At 44.8% G+C, this 22,226-nt stretch overlaps 1 long non-coding RNA gene and 1 pseudogene across 1 annotated transcript; one reads left to right on the top strand and one right to left on the bottom strand.

Annotated features, from left to right (window-relative positions):
• Window positions 1-6,764: 6,764 nt before the first annotated feature.
• Window positions 6,765-7,999, bottom strand: LOC117859559 (uncharacterized). The gene is made up of 2 exons (XR_004641218.2): window positions 7,435-7,999; window positions 6,765-7,319 (listed from the first exon to the last, which is right to left on the bottom strand). It is a non-coding gene; the product is annotated as an uncharacterized lncRNA (long non-coding RNA).
• Window positions 8,000-14,667: 6,668 nt separating this feature from the next.
• On the top strand, window positions 14,668-22,019 carry LOC117860787 (ribonucleoside-diphosphate reductase large subunit-like; annotated as a pseudogene).
• The last annotated feature ends 207 nt before the right edge of the window (window positions 22,020-22,226 follow it).

Below are 22,226 nucleotides of genomic sequence, written 5' to 3'. Positions count from 1 at the left end.
ATGAAAAAGTTTGCAGATTTCACTCTTGGTGTGTCCATTCCGATGGCTGGCGCATACATTTTGCCAACATCTTGGCAGTTTGGACAATATTTAAGTGATTGATGGACCCACAACGAAAATATGCGCTGAACCTTGTACCATGTTGACAGTTTGGGATAATATTCAAGTAATTGATGGACCCACAACCTAAAATAATATACGCTGAACCTTGTTCCATGTTGGTTTGGGACAATATTCAAGTGATTGATGGACCCACAACCTAAAAAATATGCGCTGAACAATCCTTGACAATGGATCGATGGCTTATACGAAGCACAAGGGAGAAAAAAAAAGGCGAGGTGCCTTTCCTTTTAGTTATCTATGAGGGGCAGTATATATGTAAGAGTATTTAAAGATCGACGATCTGAGACATCCACAATTGATCGAAGAGTGTATTTAAAGATCGACGATGTGAGACATCCACAATTAATTGAAGAGTGTGTGTTGGCTACTAGATAGTCTCAGATAGTTGGAATGCTTCTATTTTCCTTTTGTCTTGCCATAGCTTGGGATAGAGGAGTAGACTCAATAACTTTCTTTTGCTTTTGACAAAAGTAATGCCATTTATGTGCTTTTAGGGTCCCTTTGATTTGGCTTTTTAGGTGCTTTGGCTTAAAAAAAAAGCTAAAAGCCAACCAAATGGGGTAACCTCGTACAAGTGGCTTCAAGAAAAGCAGCTTTTCCTCTATAGAAATCTCAAAACACTTCCTCCCTTGTTTTTTTTCTAGTTGTGAGGGCAACTTTTCCACGAAATTACCCACGTGCCATCGATTATGAGCACACCCCTTCGATTTTTCTTCTATCTTCACCTCTCCCCCGCCGTTCCGCCTTCTCTGTCTCTCGTTTCTGTTCACGTCGGGACGCTTGGGTCTGACGTGCCCTAGGGTTTAGCTGGCGTTGCCCCTGGGCGGCGGCGGCTGTTGCCCACATCGGAATCCTCCTCCTAAGCGCCAACGACCCTCCCTCCCCCCCCGCCATCGCCCCTGTCCACCTCCTTCTGCCCTCCTCCCCGAGCAGGACTAGGTACAGCCGGCGGTGAGGCTCTTGCCCGGCGACGCCCCTTGCCGCCGGCCCCCAGTCATCCCCGACGCAGATTTCGACGGCACCCACACCCCCATGCCGGTGCCCTTGTCATCCTCCCTCTGCCCTCCTCCTACGAGATTTGTAAGTGACCCAAATCAATTCCTCCTTTGCTATTAGTGACCAAAACCAATTGGATTTGAGTAGTAATCATTGGATTCGTTTAGGAATCATTCGATTTGTGTAACACTTGTTCCATTTGTGTAGCAACTAGTGGTTCTTGTGCCCGAGTGGCTCTACATGTTGAACATCAGTAATGGATGAAGTCAGATTGGTACACAAATGATTAGCATACTTGATTATTAAATAAAAATGAATGACAAATTACTTGTTGCATGATTTGGACTGAATTGAATGAAATATTTTTTTATGCTTGATTGAAGAATGGCTCATAAGGTAGATTGGTATGATGCTAATGTGAAGTATTTCATTGATATATGCAAAGAAGAGATAGAAGCTGGAAATAGGTTATTGGGAATTTTCACTAGGACTGGTTGGAAAAATCTAACAACTAAGTAGGAAGAAAAAACAAATCTGAAGCAAACAAAGAAACAATTGAAGAATAAGTTGGACAATATGAAAAAAGAAATGTACTTGTTTTATAGAGTTGAAGAATTATGCCACTGGGCTTGGATGGAATGAGACAAAGTAAACTATTGAATGCTCTAAGGAATAGTGGGCTTGTTCATTATTCATCATTCAGCTAACTTTTATCATTTAATTTCAGAGATGCAACAATCCTGATAAAGGTATCAAATGCAACCATGTGAGGTTTAGGAAACAAGAACCGAAGCACCTTGAAGATCTGCATATATTGTTTGATAAGATACATATTAGCGGTGCTAGTGCATCATGTCCTGATGATATTTCCTCCGATGACAATCCAGATGGAGAGAACGAGGATACCATGAATACAATTCGCAGTAGGATAGTTGATGCTTTGGTTAGTGTGAGAGGGAGATAGTTATGTTAAGGATGGACATTGTTATATGAACCATATGTCTTTTGTAAAATTCTATCATTGTATTTATGTGGACCATATGTTAATGGTGAATGCCAAAGTTAAAAAAATTAAGATTCCCTTCCTAAAATGGTAATTTGCATGTGAATTAGTGAACAAAACAATGTTTTATAATCATTTTGAATATCAACGGTCTCTCAGCACTTCAGGGTATTACAGACATTTCCCAGCGAACCTATGTTTTCATGGCTATTCCAACCAAATGGCTTTCAGCTTTCTCACAGCTCACAATAGTTTTTTCACAGCCATAGCCTAACCAAACAGACCCTTAGTCAGCTCCATTTAGGTGCAAATGTTCTTCAGTCAACTCTATATGTCTGCATCTGGATGGAGAATTGAATTTTGTATGGGTGAACTGCGAAGTATTGGCCGCAGATGAAGCCATTTTTTGTAATCAATTGAAAATGTTCGGTTGATCACGTGTACAGTTACTCCACCGTTAATTTACCTTCCCTACACATGACATTGCGCGATTCACACATCTTCTACTAAGGGGGTGTTTGGATACGAGGTGCTAAACTTTAGCAAGGTCACATCGGATGTTCGGATGCTAATTAGGAGGACTAAACATGAGCTAATTATAAAACTAATTGCAAAACCCCTAGGCTAATTCACGAGATGAATCTATTAAGCCTAATTAATCCACCGTTAGCAAATGGTTATTGTAGCACCACATTGTCAAATCATGGACTAATTAGGCTTAATAGATTCATCTCATGAATTAGACTCCATCTGTGTAATTAATTTTATAATTAGACTATATTTAATACTTCTAATTAGTATCCAAACATCCGATGTGACAGGTGCAGCACCGGAGCCAAACACCCCCTAAAATTTCCAGCTACGAAAGTGCATATCTTTGATCGCTTATACAGTCATACACCTTGTGTGTGAAAACAAAGAAATGCTGTTGGATCCACTGGACCATGGTTCCATATCAGCCGGATGCATGTTCTTTTGGTTCCAAGCCCAGCTAATCACTTCCGTGACTTATGGGAATAACGTGAAAAAAGCAATAAAATAATTAGCAGGATCGTCGTTTCACAAAGTATAGTATTGCAGAGACTATCTATAGCAAAACTGATGAATCATAAACGCTAACATCAGATCTCGCTGCACCATTCTCATGATCAATTGCAGTACAATCATGAGAAACTCTTCTTACTTTCAGGACCCCTAGTCCCAGGAACATGCATCCTACAAATTAGCCCGTGTCATATTGGATGTTTAGATACTAATTAGGAGTATTAAATATAGTCTAATTACGAAACTAATTGCACAACCTCTAGGTTAATTCGCGAGACGAATCTATTAAGTCTAATTAGTTCCTGATTTGACAATGTGGTGCTACAGTAACCATTTGCTAATGATGGATTAATTAGGCTTAATAGATTCGTCTCGTGAATTAGCCTAGGAGTTCTGCAATTAGTTTTATAATTAGCTCATATTTAGTACTCCTAATTAGCATCCGAATATCCGATGTGACAGGACTAAACTTTAGCCCCTTCCTCCCAAACAAGGCCTAAACATGCATCTAGCAAGATGTCAAGCGACGAATTGGCAACGTATAAAATATTACATGTATATATCTTCATTTGAGGCACAGCTAGCCTGTACGGACAGAGGCAATTGTCGTTTGATCGCTGACGTCAGCGCCCGTCCATCCCTGACACCGCGAAACCTGAAGTGACGCGCTCGGTACGGTGCACACCCCTGTCGTCCTATCCGCACCGCACCTGATACTTGTCCGCGGTTCCGCGTAATCTAAATGAGATTAGCAAATCAGATCGATAAGTTCCTCCAATCAGGGAGTGCGTCTTTACTTACTTACTTAGCAGTTAGCACCTAGCATGTTATTAACTTGATGTCTTAAATTTCTAGGATTTTGAACTTCTAAATTCCAATCTTACCTACGAAGTATTTGCCGAGTTCTCAAAAAAGAAAAAAAAGGAGGACAAGATCGTAGTGTTGACATTATTTTGCACCAGAATACATATTATTAGTACTACTTTTTTACTTTTTTATGTTACAAAAGAAACATTTATGTTAATATTTATGCAATTTAACATATGCCCTGGTCTACCCTGCTGCCAATCGCTGCCGGCCCACTCCACAATGCAGGCGCGCGACGGCATTGTGGTGGAGACGCGCGCCCTGCTGCGCGGGCCGGGGGGAGCTCCGGTGTGGAGTTCCGACGACCGTCAACCCAGACGCACCTTGCCCCACTGCCACCGCCGCGCGCACGGGAAGGAGTCATTAGGGGAGGAGGCTGCTCGCGAAAATATGCACGGCGACCGGCTTTGTTTTAACGTTGCAAATAGCTTGGGGAAGTTTTGGGAGTTGTTGGAGTTTTTTTTCTCCCTAAACAAAGTATTAGGGATATGATACAGATTCTTTTGGAGTTGCTCTTAGCTAACTAAATTTTAGCTAGGTGTGTTTGTATCCACCAGCTAAATGGTAGTTGAGGAGTATCTATCTATCTTACCTACCCCTTCCACCTCTCATCTATCTTCCCTCATCCTCCTCCCGAGATCCCTTCCCCGCCTCCCATGCACAAATGTTTTTCCTTTTCTCAACCGAAAATCACCATGTCGAAGGACAAGTGCCTCTCGGTTATTTTCATTTCTGTCAGATCTATGACGCCACCAATCCTCATATCCATCTTTTATAAGGGGTGTTTGGATACTATGTGCTAAACGTTAGCAATGTCACATCGGATATTCGAATGCTAATTAGGAGGACTAAACATGAGCTAATTATAAAACTAATTGCAGAATCCTGTATTAATTCGCGAGATGAATCTATTAAACCTAATTAACCCGTCATTGGCAAATGATTACTGTAGCACCACATTGTCAAATCATGGACTAATTAGGCTTAATAGATTTGTCTTGCAAATTAGACTCCATCTGTGCAATTAGTTTTGTAATTAGCCTATGTTTAATACTCCTAATTAGTATCCAAACATCCGATGTGACAGATGCTAAACTTTAGTGGGGTGTATCAAACACCCATAGCAGTCACAAACAACACAAAAGGCAACGGGAAAAGAGAAGCAGTTCTTAGGCAGGAAAGTAATCAAAGTATACTTGCTTGTCCTGATCTCATCCCCGGTAAATTCATACCGATCATTTGTCCTGTTAGGATCAGATGAAAATGGATCTTCAAACTGTGAACTGCTGCGACTGCCACGGGTAGCCGCATCCCCCGCACGAGCTCTCGTCACGGACGCAGACGCCGCGGAATTAATATCCATCCAAGTGAAGGTCCTCATCGCTAGATTAATTGTCTGATTTGCTTCCTGCAGCGTGGGCTGGCGGCGGCGGGGTGGCCTAGCGGCGGCGCTAGGTTACGGCGAGCGCGAGCGCCAGGCCTACAACTTCGGGGCCGGAGGCGGAGCAGGGGGCGGCTCGTGGCCGACCGTGCAGCCTCCGGCGCCGCCGCCGCAGCCCGCGGCCGGAGCGGACCAGGCGGAGGGGAGTGGGAGGGACCAGGTGGTGGAGCTGTGTTCCGAGCCGTCCATTCCGATGGTTGGCGCATACAAAAATCCACACATGAAAAAGTTTGCAGATTTGACTCTCGGTGGTCCATTCCAATGGCTGACGCATACTCCCTTCATATAGGAAATAAAAGTCGTTTAGGACATGATTGTGCTTACCAAGAAGTTATTAATTAAGTGGTATTTTTCCATGTTTGTCCTTATTAAATACGTCTGTGGGTGACTCCTAGATGAGAATGATTTGTAATTGGACTGGTCAGGTGGGGTGGACTTGAGGCTTGTGGGCAGGGTTCGACTCCCTTGACCGGCATTTTTTGTTTTAACACGATTTTGCATGGGTCTGTGGAGCAAACCGGCCCCTCAAGCTAGAACGACTCCCTTTCGCATTGATGAAGCGTCGTCCAGAACGACTTCAAATTTGTATACGGAGGGAGTACATCTAGCCAACATCTTCGTAGTTTGGGCCAATATTTAAGGGACTGATGGATCCATAATCTCGAAAATATGCGCTGAACAATCCTTAACAATGGATCGATGGCTTATATGAACAATCCTTAACAATGGATCGATGGCTTATATGAACAATCCTTAACAATGGATCGATGGCTTATATGAAGCACAAGGGAGAAAAAAAAGGCGAGGTGGTCCATTCGGTCCGCTGTCGCCGTCGCCGGCGCGATCGGCCCCACCCCGTTACGAACGCGCCGCCTCTGTCGTGGTCCGTCGCAATCTGCACGCCACCCACCCCGTTCTCCAGACAGACATCCATGTCAGCTCCATCGCTGTCCTGTTTGGCTGGTCTTAGTACTGCAGTGGCCATGATCGGGATGCAACCGAAAAGTGGCGTCGGATCTCGCAGGTCAGCGCCGGGACCCACATGGATACGTCTTGTGTCTCGACTCCTGGCGTCAAAAGCAGGGGCAGGATGATCTTCTGCTACTCAACTTGGATAGCAGGTGTGGAATCATGGAGATGGAATATCACATGTTCCCGTGAAAAGGTACTTGAGCTCACAAACATAGCAGGTCGACACCAACGTAATTCAAGTACAAAGAAGCACGTAGTAATTAAGGAAAAATATACTGGTTGATTATTCAGAAATAGTACTCCCTCGGTTAAAAAAAATGCAATTCCAATTCCAATTCCATTTCCTTTATTGCTGTTACTCGAAAACCATCCGTGGACAGAGGTGGCGATTACTGACAGATAGTTGAGGGGAACGTCAACGTATGAAGAACGATGCGAGCCCAACGATGCGAGCCCAACGGACTGGAGCTGACACACCAGACTAGGCGCTATGAACTCCGATGTTGATCAGAGGGACCCCGAACACCAGCAGGACAAACATCATGAAGGAGAACGCCGGGCCTGTCTCCCCCGCAACCGCTGTGGAAGCAGAGGAAATCATGACGAGCCCCACGACGGCGAGGTTGCGCCGCATGAACGCACGTGCACCGGCAAACGCTGCGGGCGCGGGGCCGATGGGTGCTGCTGGGTCGTCTGCCGTCCGGACGCCGGCGGCGATCATGTTGGCGCCGGCGACAACCCCCACGAAGCTGAGGAGTGGGCCAGATAATCCGTCGCAGTCGCCGAAGTTGATGCCTGCGCCGACAGCGAGCAACAGGATGATCAGGCCGGTGTACATCGCCCTGCTGCTGCCCCGAGTGCTCATTGGCGTCACTACATCCATGCTCGCAAGAAAATTGGGGAATTTCACAAGACATTATAGCCACTGAAAAATCCAAAGGTTTTCACAATCACAAGAATAAAACAAACTGCGGACCCTTTGACGTACCTCACGCTGTATCCTGCAGCAGTTGAGCAGCAGGAGACGAGGGAAGCAGGGAAAGGCAAGAGTTGGACCGGAAGACAGGAGGGAACTGGAGCGAGGCTGGAGGCTTGGGCTTGTCTATATAGGACACGACGCTGGAACATGATGAGACTGGAGCGAGTAGGACATGTCTTTATAGGACAAGACGCTGGAACATGAGGAGACTGGAGCGAGTAGGACAAAGAAAGTAGGAGACAAACGCGTTGGCCGTCAAACTTCCCAGATCTATCCATAGGCCACTTTGGGAACGTGCGCCTGATTTGCCCTGGGTAGCAAACTCCCGCAGGGGATTGGCCGGTGGTATCCCGGGAGCCGTTCTCCCTTCTTCCCTGTCCCCTTACCTGTTGCTATTTGGAAGCAAGGCCTCTACAATCCTCGGGAGCCGATATTCCTTGGAATCACTCAGATTGATTACGAGCTTGCTCGTTGGTACGATACCCAGCGTCGGCTTAGAGCAGATTGTTGATAGTCAATATGAAGGCCTAGAGCTCGACCTTCCGGGAGGTGATGGGAAAAGGACACTAGGAGATGCGCTTCACAGGATCATTTTATGCCATGAACACTACATCATCATCCCCAGCACAGAGGCATCATTGCTCCTCATAGATCCCCCGCAGCGACCATCTCCTCAAAGCTCAAGACCGTCATCTCCAGCACATGCTGCAGGACCATCGTCACCACCGGGACCATCGCATCCTGCTCGATAACTGTCTCCATCTCCATCGAATCCTGGTGGTGCGAGCGATGATGACAACAACACCCCTCCCGGATCACCATCGCTGGGACTAAGACCTGCATCGAGCAAGGAACCTGCAGCACCTCTAAAGAAGTCGCGACCACCACCTTTGAAGCCAAGGCAGCAAAAGAAGAAAACAAAGAAGCCTGAACCCCTTGAGAAGCTACCGGCTGATATGACTGATGAGGAATTGCGGGAAATATCAAAAGCAACTTGCAAGGAGTTCTTTGCTAAATGTGCCGAAGAAAGAAAAACAAAGGAGGTGGAGCCAAAGCTAGTAGATCCAGCAAAATTAAAATTTTTTATTGGCATGTCAAAAGAAAACAAGAGGACTCTACTATCGAACTACGACCCGGTGTTAGTTAATGCTGATGAGAAGAAAAAATGGAAAGGAAAGTCGTCTTCAAGTCATACTATCCCCAGCTCGGGGATCTACCAGATAAAGATGCTCAAACTATAGCAGCAATGTCCTTAGAACAACAAATACATGTCATTGGATTTATGCAAGATACAGGTATGTCTCTTGCAAAAGTTCTAGGGCGAACTGCCAGCTCCAGAGCCAGTTGTACCTAAATGGACCTTTGAGGTAGGGAAGCCTCTAGTAAGGTCTAAGTTGATACGGAAGCTATCCACGAAGATGTACGAATTCCATGAATGGTACATGAAGCAGTCTGCCAATAAGAGGCTCATGTTCGGTCTTCGGGTTAAACCGATAGATTTTTTCGGCTATGGTGAGAAAGTCCTATGGATGCAATTCAAGGATATATATATGAAGTGTACCATCAGGATGATGCCCTTGATGTCTCTCTCATCAGCGTCTGGGTTATGTAAGTGTCTGTTTATCTATATATAAATTTTAGCTCGTATTATTATTTTTGTGTGTGCGTTGCCCTACTAACTTTGTCTTCTATTTTATATAGGATGCTAATTTAGAGGTACCACGGAGAATCATACTTCAATGTTGGCTTCATGGATCCATCGCTGGTTAACCAGAAGCAGATACGGGATCAGCCAAAGAAAACATTGGAGGCGGTATACAATTTCTTGGACAAACAACATTACAAGAGTTACATACTACTGCCATACAACTTTGAGTAAGTGTGGGTACCGTCTATTTTTATTTTTATTTTCCTTACCTAATTAATGTTAGTTAGCTCTAATATGAACATTTATGTATGCCATTTACACTGGATCCTCATAATAATCATGATTGGTAGAAGCCACGTCGTTGTGTTCGATTCGTTGAGGAAACCACCGGAGGAGTACCAAGACATGCTGAACTCATAATAATTTTGGACCTTTATCTCTATGCAAAAGTTTGTTTCATAAATTTTTACCTAATTAACACTGTATCATCATTTTAATCCACAGCGCATGGAAAATATTCCTTAAGAAGCACCGTGGTCCATTCAAAGAAAAACTTACATTCAAAACGGACTTCCCGGTATGTATGAAGTTTGCACATTTTGTACAATTTATAACACGAATATTTCATAACTTGTTTTTTCCCCACTAAAGTGCTTGAGACAGGAACAAGGCAATAATCTATGTGGATACTACGTCTGTGCGCACATGAACAGTTTTGTGGGACCCAAGGTGATGTCGTTGCATGATATAAATGTACGTAAAATAAAACTATCAATAATTAATTGTTTTCTAGCTCCTTATATCTAATTGTTCGTGTAACATTCACATGTTTTCAAAAATGCAGATGTATAAAATTGAAATAAAATTCTTGGAAAAGGAGAGAATAAGGGCAATATGTGAAGGTCTCATAGGATTCCTGGTAGACGAGGTGATAAATCCAGAGGGAGAATTTTATTACGACGGACGTTCAATAGACGCACCGAGAAACCCCATGACGAGAGGATTCTAGGAATGAAGTGGACAAATTATTATTATTATATATATAGTAATTGTACAAATACTAGTTTGATTTGTATAATACACTGAGAATTATATATATATATATGTATATATATATATATATACTACTGCCATGAAATATATATACGACTTGCATACAATATTAATATGGAAAAGAATTTTTTTAAAAAATCTTAAGTACTAAAGGGGTACGTGTATGCACGTATCCACTTTAGTTCCAGTTGGTAAATCAAATCCGGGGGGGGGGCTGTGTATGGCGTGGCCGCCCCTTTAGTCCTGTTGGTTTTACCAACCGGGACTAAAGGGGGTCTTTAGTCCCGGTTGAACGACCTGGGACTAAAGAACCCCCTCTTTCGTCTCGAAAATTTTATCCCGAATGGATTTTTGAGATCTTTAAGACCTACCAACCGGGACTAATGCTCAATTTTCTATCAGTGAACCAACCAAACAAAAGGACCATTATTATTTTGAAAAATTTCACATAGGAATCAAATGATACAACCAACCAAACACACCCTAACATTCCGAGTAAGTAGCTGCCGAACCAAATTTTTCACACTTTAGGTAGGAATTTGAACCAGTACTCTTTTAGTACCATAAGGGTTTGGTTATTTGCCATAGTTTTCCTATATCATGCTTTTTTATTCAACATACCATTTATCGTGGCTTCATTTGCTTGTCAAATTTTGCAGCAGTAGTGAAAGGCATTGTCGTCACAGTTGTACGTGGCAGGCTCTAGCCAGATAGGCCTGCATCCGTCTTTGAAACACTAAAGTATATGTTGTATATGTATATTAGTATATGCGATATTTGTGAACATGCTAAGATGACTAGCTAAGGTGGCCGTTTAGTGACCTCGGACGCTTTGCATGAGAAGGGCCGAGCATTGGCTGGTCAAATTAATAACCCATGTTATCGTCATAGGCAACTAAGGTAGCATCACCACCAACGGAATGGAATAAGATGGAAACCCCAGCTCGTCCTGGCCGTAGCTTTCTAGCTCGGTGATCGGCATCAATCTCTTCTCTCTGTCCATCCAGATGTCAGCAGATCACTGGGATGCATGCAAGAGATAGCTGGAGAGCCTATCCGATCACTCGATCAGCCGTTAAAAACTACTTCAATCACGTACAAATGCAAGTTCGTCAGGACATTGACACGGTTTCCAATATACTTACTTCGACAACCAATACTATAATAATATATTATCTTAAATAAAAGAAGTTATGAACATGATATGAAACGAGAAATTATGCATGGCTGAAAGCCAACACTGAAAGCTACTCACTCGTTCTTGATCTGTGTTGGCTTTAATTGCGTCTTGATCTCTGGAGTAACCCTCCGCACGCCTAAGAAACGAGAATAGAGGGAGTAGCACATCGCTCAAAGTATTAGGTCCCACAACACTTCTGCCATCAATAAAGTGTACAGCCCATTTTCTCTATATGAGCTAATTTTTGAAGAAAAGACAGTGCACTCTCTCTTTCATGTAAGCAAGTGGTGAGGTGGATTCTTATGAGCTAGCTAAATTGGGGTTGTTTGAGAAGTCCTAGTAAACATGCATGATGCTGCATTGCTTGCACCCATCGATTGCATCATAGATGTGCACTAGATGCGAACAGCACTTGTATATTAATGGGGGTTCAGTTCTGGGTGGGACACGTGGCAGTAAAAGGCGTCGCGACTCAGTTTCTTGGATGGAAAGGCAAAGGGCGTGTTTGTTTTGGATTCTAGGCCGATTCTGGTGGAAAAAATCGGACAAGCCTCCCAAACACCACGATTCTCGGTGGATTCTCCAGCAATCCGATTTTCTCCTGAGTGAGAGTTACAACGTGAACTGGAGAATCGGAAGAATCGGGCGCCGGGGGCGCTTGCGAGAAAATCCCGCGGATTCCAGCCCGAGGCCGCGCCGCCGTCCCTTCTGCGCCGGCCTCCGGCTCCGCGCCCCGGCCTCCGGCCCCGCCGCCGGCCCCTCCACGCCCTGACCTCCGGCGAGGCTGCGCCGCCAGCCCCTCCGCTCCCCGACCTCCGGCCCCGCCGTCGGCTCCGCGCCCCACCAAAGGCCGCGCCGCCGGCCCCTCCGCGCCCCGCCGTCAGCTCCGCGCCCCGCCAAAGGCAGCACTGCTGGCCCCTCCGCGCCCCGGCCTCCGGCCCCACCGCCGGCTCCGCGCCCTGCCGGAGGCCGCGCCACCAGCCCCTCCCCGCCCCGCCGGAGGCCCCGTTGCCGGCCGCATCGGGAGCTTTGTGAAAAAAAATCGACAATACCAAATGCTTTGCTTCTCCTACCAACGATTCTTGAGGCAACTGATTCTTGTGCCATCAAGGTTCCTGGAAAATCGATTCACAGAGAAGCTGAAACAAACACGCCCTATATTGATTACGAGCTTGCTCGTTGGTACGATATCCAGGATGTATGTACAAACTTGCATATCATGACATATTGATTATGAGCTTGCTCGTTGTAAGCTGTAAATTGCACAACTTGCATATCATGACATACTGATTATGAGCTTGCTCGTTGTAAGCTGTAAATTGCACATGTCCAATATTCTGAAACTCCAAATAAACACTCAAACTGACATCGCACTCTAAAATATAAACTAAAAGCTAAAACAAGTGATTTGCCTCAGCAATATAAACCGAAAGCTAAAATCTGCATCAATATTTAAATTATAGTCCTCCAGCTCAGACACCAATATATTACATAGATGCTAGTAACATAAAAAATGGATAAATAGTAGGTGCATGTATATAAAAATTGACAGACAGGAGGAGCAAAATCTAGCTACGATCTTGAACGTTTCTCAGATGCTAATGATGAAGGCCACTTCACATTTCTGTGATCATATGTTGCTTCCGCCAAGTCATATGCAATATGGTGCCTCATAATGCCACATGTTTGCAATATCAGTTGGAACACCAAATTGTAAACATTTTGTCTCATGAACAATGGAAGCGAAAGATCAAGCAACAAAGAGACATGACATGGATATATAGTTGACCAGTTATGTGTAAGGCAAGTAAACTACGGCATTATACTTGATTACTTTGTATGTGGTACATATAGACATTCTAGCTCTATTTAAATCTGAGAATGCTTGATTAAAAAGTAAATCTCTGCAAGACTGACCTACTTATCTTGGACTACACAAGTAGCAAAACAAAAAGGTTCTGGATCTACTATTAATGAAGCAACAAAGAATGAATGAATCCACATTAAGTACTCTCTTTCAATTAATTCCATCTAGTATCGGTTAAGTCAGTTAGCAAGGGCGCTTAGCTTCTTATCTGTCCTGAACCGAACGTATAGAAATTTAGAGAAACAAACCAGCTGAGCAGCTGAACTAAATAAAGCTACTGCCACCGCTTACGTTCTGAACTAAACAAGAACCTGCACTGTTGCTGCCAAAGCAATCTGCCAATCTGTTGCTGTGAATGAGATAATTACAACTAACCAAAGCAAGCTATCTGAACAGACAACCAAAATAACAAGACTGATTCATTCAAAAACAGTATCTAACATAAAACATAGCCAGCATAGCAATCTATGGCTGAATTAAAACATAGCCAGCATAGCAATCTATGGCTGAATTACTACGTAGCTGTCTTTCCACCAACATAAAACAAACATCAGGACTAGTATTAGGCATCATTCTTAATATTTTTATTTGGCCACATTATTCAGGAAGATGCTATTTAAGAAAAAAAGGCACATTAATTACAAGATGTACAATATCTTGATGCTAACTAGGAATCAGGAGAGACAAAAATTAGTTTGCATATACATCCTGATGCTAGTGAAGGACTGATTATCACCTCAACATTAGCATAGTTGACGTGAGAAGCCAATATTGATCTAAGCAGCAGCAAGCAAGCTCACAAACCTGGATCGTGTTTGACAGAACAAAAATCTTATCACTATTTACAAAGTTGTTTTTTAGTAATCATTGAACCAAAGGACGGATAAAGCTTCAGCATAGCATCACAATTTCGTTCAGCATCACAATTTTAATGACTAAATACAGACTACAAGAAAATGCTACTCTGAATAGTCATATAGCATCACAATTTCGTTCAGCAGGTTCGCACATCTTGGATGCAAAGGCTGTTGACAGGCAAGGAGTGGATCTTGGAGCTAATACACTAAGATCTAAACGGAATCAGGAAAGGGGAGGAGAGGGTGAGGGAGAAAACTTACATATGTTGGCTGAGGAGGAAGAGGGTCTTGTTGAAACAGATCGAGATGGCGGAGTTGCTCCTGGGCAGCAGGGATGGGGACACGGAGGGGGGCGGCAGCACCTAGACAGGGATGCGGAGGGGCGGCAGCGCTTGGTCGCTGGTCGAGGTGGTGTCGGTGTAGATCGAGAAATTCGTCACGGAGAGCACCGGAAACGGCGAGTGAGCGGCAGTGTTGCCATTGATGGGGAGGCAGAGCGGTGGCACCGGACAGGAAGGCGTAGGGGCAGCGGCGTCGGACAGGAAAGTCGATGGACGGCGACTCTTGGATGGAGTGGTGGGGGCTTGGAGAGTTGGTGCTAGCTTCCTCATGTCGCAGGCGGTGACAACACTCGGGGATGCACCGCCAGGACCCTCAAGGTGAGGACGGCTCGCCCCGGGGAAAACTTGCAGATGCGGTCAGGCCTCCCCATCCGATTGGCTCCCAAACGACAAGGCGATTCGGCTCGTGGTGAGTAGCCCGCGTGGGTTTCCAGCCCGTGAAAAATGATGGGATCCCCTCGGGGTTTCAAGTTACCAAAGGAATCCTTATAATATTACGTAGAATATGAAGTTGGGTTTCAACCGTTCTGAAAACCTCTCCACTTTTTCGTAATCAACCGTCGGTGTGTGGACTTATTATTTTTACAAAAGTCTATGTGCCATCCACCGCCCGTGTCCCATCCCCTTCCGTGAGCTCCTCTCCCAGTCCGCCACCGGCCCTTCCGTGAGCTCCTCTTCCGGTCACGCCGGCCACGCCGGGGCGCCTCTCCTTCGCACGGGCGAATAGGGTGGCGAGGAGACCGCCACAACGTGCTCCCTAACGAACTCTTCTTTCCTCGGATCCGTGGCTCCCTCCGAGATCCAGTCCTCCTCCACACGTGCACACATCAACCTTCCTCTCCTGCTAGGTCTCCACACCGCCGCCTCCTGCCCACCTCATCGCACAGAAGGTCTGTGCCGGTGTCTACAGGGGCATCACTACCAGCCAGATCGGTGAGCTTGCCGCCATGACCGCCTCGCACCCCGACTATGCATCGGTGACTGATCTGCTCTCCCCATAATTTAATCGTCTGCGAGATTTTTTTGGTCTGCTGCTAGAGAAACTCGATTGGATAATTATTGACTGTTTTTGCCTTTTCCTCCTTTGCTCTGTGAAGCTGGTGGAGAGGATCGCCGTCTCCAATCTGCACAAGAACACCATGAAGTCCTTTTCAGAGACGTACGATGACTTCATTTTTCTTGTCTACTCTAGGAGGAGAGTTTGATTATCCGTGTTGTGATTGGTTCTATTAATCTCTGTATGCAGGGTAAAGGTTCTGTATGTGCATTGCGATGAGAGGTCTGGCTTGATGGCTCCCATGATTGCCGATGATGTGTACGAGATCATAATGAAGGTGTGTGTCACACCCGATTTTAAGGACAAAACTGAGTGCATTCAATACATGTGTGCCAGGATCAAGTTACACACATGCATGACATAACTGAATAACAAAGACAGTGTCAAAGCGAATAAAGAGAGTATTAAACTTTATTACATAACCGAAGGTTTCAATAAAACCCAAGCCTAAATTATTACGCAGCGAAACTCCAAAGATGACGACGACACCACAGGCAGCTGACTGAAGAACCGTACGCCTAGAACTCCTCAAAGTCGTCAAGGTACTCCACCAGATTATCTTGGTCTGAACAGCGAGTTGCAAGGTTGAGTACACTTATGGTTGGGACTCAACAAGTTGTGGGGAATAGAGTAGTGTAAGGCTAATCAAGGTTTGTCTAAGGCTAAACAGCATCAGCTTTTAATTAGGTTGGTCAAATTTTATTAGCAATTAACTAAGACCACCCAAAATTAAACATGAGCATAAATAAATTAAACAATATAAGCATAAATTGACAACAATTTAAGTCCATCTTTCAATAGTATTATCATGTGAGGGTCCAGGACGCTCTTAACCGTGAGCACGGCTGATCGATCAGTTTTACACTCTGCAGAGGTGGCACATCTTTACCCACAAGTCACGTAAAAGTTCTAAAGAACTTTGGACACAACCATGCAGTGTTTGCAAGGCACCATACCACACTTTCGAGGTGTGATTGCATAGGGACGCTACAAGACTTTTACAAAGATTCGCTAGTAAGTGGTAACCCGCTAAGGTTTCAGGTCGAAGCAGAGCATAACAGTCCCCTAGTGGGCATAGTGTCTTAGCAAAGCCCACTTCCCAAGAGAGCGAGTGCTATGCCCCATCAACGCCTCCCCTCTTACCCTTTCGGTAAGATTACTCCAGACTAGAGTTTCTAATTATTCAGCCAAGACTAGAGCCATTTAGTCTTGTGGTAGCACTGTTTTCCTGGGTGGTTCTCCATGTTCCGATTAAACATTTGTGATCTTGTATTAATGCAAGGTATAACAAAAGTAAAGCAAGATTAATCATTGAGTTCAGTTAAACCACCATATCCCAAGTATGCACTAAACATGAGCTACCCAAGATAAAAGGTAAACCCGGTTGGTCAAGGCAAAGGTGAAGTAAATCTAGGCGAACCTTAATTGGGACCCATCAATTTAATCTTAACATGTGCGTAGCATAATTGTTGAGTACGAGAAAGTAAAAGTGTATAGGACTGAGAAGTAGTGATCAAGGACACGACTTGCCTTCTTGGCCTTGCTCCTGCTGTTCGCACTCCTCGAAGGCTTGATCTTCAAATCCCTCGAACTGCTGAACGTCTACACGCGTCACACGAGCACATACAAGCAAACAAGGGAACAAAGTAAGAAAATAGTACACCATTCACAATTAATTAGAGAAAACAAGTTTTAAAGATTAATCTACGCTTTAAAACGAAAACATGGATATATAGAACGTGAAAAACGGAGTTAAGATGCAAAAGATATGATTAAAATAAGATCCAGGAGCTTTTCTGCGAGAAAAACAAAACTTCGAGGGTCAAACTGCAAAAAACCGAGGGCTTATACATAATTACACATATAAACCGAAGGTTTAACGCGCAAAAATGCAACTTAGGATGGCAGGTTGATTTTAGAGAAACTCAGGGTCTAAACCAAAAGAAAATAGGATCAAAACACAATTATTTTTGAACTAGATTGGACTGCGGGTTGATTTACAAAAAAGGCGAGGGCTTAAGTGCAAAAGAGCAGCGACCGGCGCGGTTGACCGGTATGTGGACCGGTTGGTTGGTTGCGACCGCTGGCGATAGCGCGGCGGCGGCGGAACCGGCGGCTAGCGGTGGCGAGCAGCGGCGGTTCGCCGGAGAAATGCGAAGACGGCGTGTCCGAGGGCGGTTTGGCCCGCGGAGACCCCCAAAAGGGAGACGACGCGAACTCGTTTGAGTTGATGGGGAGGTCCGAGTGCGCGACGGTGCTCACCTTTGGTGGGGATTTGCGGCAGCGCGGAGGAGGAGCTCGGGCAGCTAGCGTTGGCTAGGGTTTGGAGGGGCGACAGTTGGGTGCTTGAGGCCGGGGGGCGGGGGGGGGGGCTTATATAGGGTGGATAGGCGGTGGCTTGCGCGTCAAGGGATAGGGGCGGGGCGCGTTCAAATCGGCCGGGAGGTGGCCCCCAAGCGGAGATCTCGCGCGGCTATTACGGGGCGGAGTAGGAGTCCTGGCCGAAGGTGGGAGACAATGGTGGGGCCCACCTGTCGGTGTCCATGGGCGGAAGACGGCCGGCGCAGCTGTTGGGCTAGCGAGCGTCGCGAGCCGAGGAAAGAGTGGAGTGGGCCGGTGGAGCTGAGGGGAGGCAGGGCCGAAAAGGGAGGGAGGCCGGTGTGCTGGCCAGGCCGGCGAAACAGGCCGAGCAAGCGAGCTGGGCCGCAAGGAGTTGGGGAAAAGGTGGAGCGGGCCGAAGGAAAAAAAAAGGAGGAGGAGAAAAATGCAGCCCAAGAGATGGAAGAGAAAATGAGAAAAGGATTGGTTTTGAAAATTGAAATTGAATTTGAGATTCAAATTTGATTCAAACACAAGCAATCAAAATAAATGCACCAGCATGCAATGCACAAAGAACTCCTATGATGGTTTAATTTAATTTAGAGAAAATGAAATTAAATGCCTAGAAATTTAAATGACATCCTAATTAATCAAATTTTAGTGAATTTAAATTCTTTAAAAATTTGGGTGTTACAGTGTGATGCATGGGCCAAGGGCCCAACAATTTATTTAGAGCAAAAAACATGTATCTTCTTTCTTGCCATTTCGATAGTTTGTGTGTTTTACTGTTCAAACTTTCTGTGATAGCTTATCATTGGAATGCTGTAATTAAGATCCGATATGGTTCTTTTGGTGCTTAATTTTATGAAAAAAAAACCATGAAATAGATGGAATACTATTTGTGGTTGTAATTTACACTGGTGCATCCGTGTACTTAGTTTATTTTATTTCTGACTAACTCCTCTTATCATATAGTCTGACTCATGGAACTAAGCACTCAACTTTTGACTTCTGTATAACTTAAGAATGCTGCTCGCGTGGACAATGAGATAAAATATGACTGAGATTTCGACTATGATTATTTTGGTTTTAAGACACTTGAGAGGTCTTATCTGTTGAAAGTTGGTGGAAAGGTCGTGGAAAGGCCGCATCATATGTTGATGAGAGTTTCTGTTGGCATACATAAGGATGATATTGAATCGGCTGTCAGAACATACCACATGATGTCTCAGCGCTGGTTCACTCATGCTTCCCCGTCCCTTTTCAATGCTGGCACTCCAAGGCCCCAGGTATTGCATTGCCACCTTCAACCAAAAATGTGTTCAGTGTGGAGTGTGGACTGTTAACTTGTGCATTTAATCTCATCCTTCTATTAATGTTGCGCAGCTAACTAGCTGCTTCCTTATCTGCATGAAAGATGATAGTATTGAGGGAATTTATGATACTCTCTTGGAATGTGCTGCGATAAGCAAATGCGCTGTAGGAATTGGTGTCTCAATTCACAACATTCGAGCTACTGGGAGCTACATTTGAGGAACAAATGGTACTTCTAATGGAATTGTTCCTATGCTACGTGTTTTCAATGATACTGCCCGTTATGTTGATCAAGGTGGAGGCAAGAGAAAAGGTAAGTAGCATCAGTAAGTTAGCCCGGTCCTATTTACATGATTGCTGAGGATTTCTTACAAATACCTTTTGTTAGGTGCATTTGCTGTTTATTTGGGGCCTTGGATCCTGATATCTTTGAGTTTCTTGATCTAAGAAAGAACCATGGAAAGGTAAAAGCTCTTGAGCAATAGCACACATTCTTGAAAATTGCCAGCTGCGATTGAATACATTTTGACAATTGATTACTGTCTTCGTAGCACACTGTATAAGAATTGCACTATAAGTGCTTGGCATGCTATTACATTAGATTGCCTCATCTGTGAAAAGTTTTTTTATGTGATATTTATAGGAGGAGAATCGTGCAAGGGATCTTTTCTATGCTCTGTGGGTTCCTGATCTATTCATGGAAAAGGTACAACGCAATGAACAGTGGTCACTGTTTTGTCCCAATGAAGCTCCAGGTTTGGCTGATTGCTGGGGAGATGAGTTTCAGAATCTGTACGATAAATATGAAACAGAGGTAAGCTGGATGCTGCCAGCAGGTAAACATGTTCTCCATCAATCTACTAGCTTTCATCTAGTTATTTATCGTTTTCCTAATGAACTGTGTTGCGCTCGCATGGTGTGGACATGCGTCCGTACTGATATCTTTATTGGGGATGCATCCAGGTTGAAATTGATTTCTTCTCTTTCTGTTCCGTATTGAACTACAATATGCTTAGACTTTCTAATGCAGGAATTGTACTTCAGCGAATGCAATGGTCTTAGAGAAAAGAATATCGATACTAGAGAGTGATTGGGTCCCTGTTTGTTTCATATGCATAGGGATGCTTGTGTTTGCAGGTCTGCAGTTTGACCCAAAGTAAATAGAATAAAAAGAAAAGTTTCAACTGTGGCTAATACTCTCACCATTTTTGCAGGCGTACCTCAAATACCACTAGACGCCTCAACTTGGGATCCTACAAGGCTACAAGAATCTTGGATTTGCTGCAGAAGATGAGTAGTGCACTCCATCTGTTTTTGAGTCTATTACTCAGCAAGCACCTACGGTGTTCGCGTTGATATTAGTATATTTGATTGGGAGATGGACATGTGTTCACCTTGTGAGTACATCCATTTCAACTTGTCTATTCCAATTTCATAGGCATCAGGATATTTGGTAGATGTGTGCCCAGAACTGAGTGTTACGTGTATTGAGCTGTAGGAAAAACAGGACCCCAGGTGTGTAAACTGATCAAGATGTGGTGCTTGTGTTTGCACCGGCGAACGCTGCGGGCGTGGGGCCGATGGGTGCTGCTGGGTCGTCGGCCGTCCTGACGACGGCGGCGATCATATGTTGGCGCTGGCGACAACCCCCACGAAGCTTTGGAGTGGGCCAGATAATCCGTCGCAGTTGATGCCTGCGCCGACAGCAAGCAGCAGGATGATCAGGCCTGTGTACATGGCCCTGCTGCTGCCCCGAGTGCTCATTGGCGTCACCATAGCCATGCTCGCAAGAGAATTGGGGAATTTCACAAGACATTATAGCCACTGAAACATCCAAAGGTTTTCACAAGAAGAAAACAAACTGCGGACCCTTTGACATACCTCACGCTGTATCCTGCAGCAGTTGAGGAGCAGGAGACGAGGGAAGCAGGGAAAGGCAAGCGTTGGACGGGAAGACAGGAGGGAACTGGAGCGACGCTGGAGGATTGGGCCAATATGACATGAATTGAATTTTAGATCTGAAACTTGTGTCGATTATTTGAGCACCAATATGACATGAAATGAAAAAACTTTAACTACAAAGTTGTAGATCTACAAGTTTCATATAAAGTTTATCTCCATCCGAGTTGATATGAATTAGTTATGATTTTTTGAAAATGTGGCGCGGAGGTGTACCCCTTGTCGCCGGCTGGACCAGCGGTAAGCGCTTCCGCTGGCCCAACCGCCGCCTGGACCGGCGATAGTAGACTAGTTTTGCAATTTTTTTCATCGGACTATATATTTCTGCAAAATCGAAAAAAAAATATAAAAATAAAAAAATTCGCCCCAAAGGGACGATGGGCCGCACCGCTATTCGGACCCAGTTCGTGGGGAAACACAGCCCAATTTCTAATGCGCCGAAGGCCCAGTAAGTGGAGTAGCACATAAAGAGCCCGTTTCAGCCCAGATCATGAACTGGGTCGGGCTCCTCGCGACCTGACCCCACCAGCTGGTCCATCAAGATCAAGTCACTTCAAAAGTCAAAAGACTGCTAATCTTATTTTAATATTTTTTTAGAGGAAAAATGAAAAAAAACCAATTCAACAGTTCCCTAAACCTTCCCTAATTTTTTCAGATAATTAATCTTATCTTAATTTTTTCGCAGGAGGCCTACGTGTGCGCGCTCGGCGTCTGCTCGCGCTCCTGGCGCACCACCTGTGACGCCGACTGCGTCTGGGAGCACCTCTTCCGCTGCCGCTGGCCGGCCGCCGCGGCGGAAGTGGCGGTGGCGTCCCGTGTGCAGGTAGGTAAAGAGGGACCAAGTTGAGCTCTTGATGTAGCCACATTCGGATCATGTAGTCATCATAGCTCAATTTCACCGGAATTTTGTTAGTCATACTAGCTCAATTTCATCAGAATTCGAACCTCGAGGTGTACATCTTCGGGACTTCTAGTATCAATGTATCATCCTGCCTTTAGGCTCGTACTGGAATTTTATCTGTCATGCTAATTGATAACAAGGAAAGTTTTCATATACTTGATCTGAGATTAATATTAGTACTATTTCTTTTTTATGCCAATCAGAAAACTGTTGTTCACTGCAATACAAGTTCTTCTTGAATTTTCTACTGAAAAAGTGACCCTCACCTTTATGTTCTTAAGTCTTAACAAATGGGAGAATGGGCA

Source organism: Setaria viridis, chromosome 6 (assembly GCF_005286985.2).
Source record: "Setaria viridis chromosome 6, Setaria_viridis_v4.0, whole genome shotgun sequence".
Taxonomy (NCBI): domain Eukaryota; kingdom Viridiplantae; phylum Streptophyta; class Magnoliopsida; order Poales; family Poaceae; genus Setaria; species Setaria viridis.
Note: the sequence above shows the minus strand (reverse complement) of the source record. Positions and strands in the feature narration are given on the sequence as shown.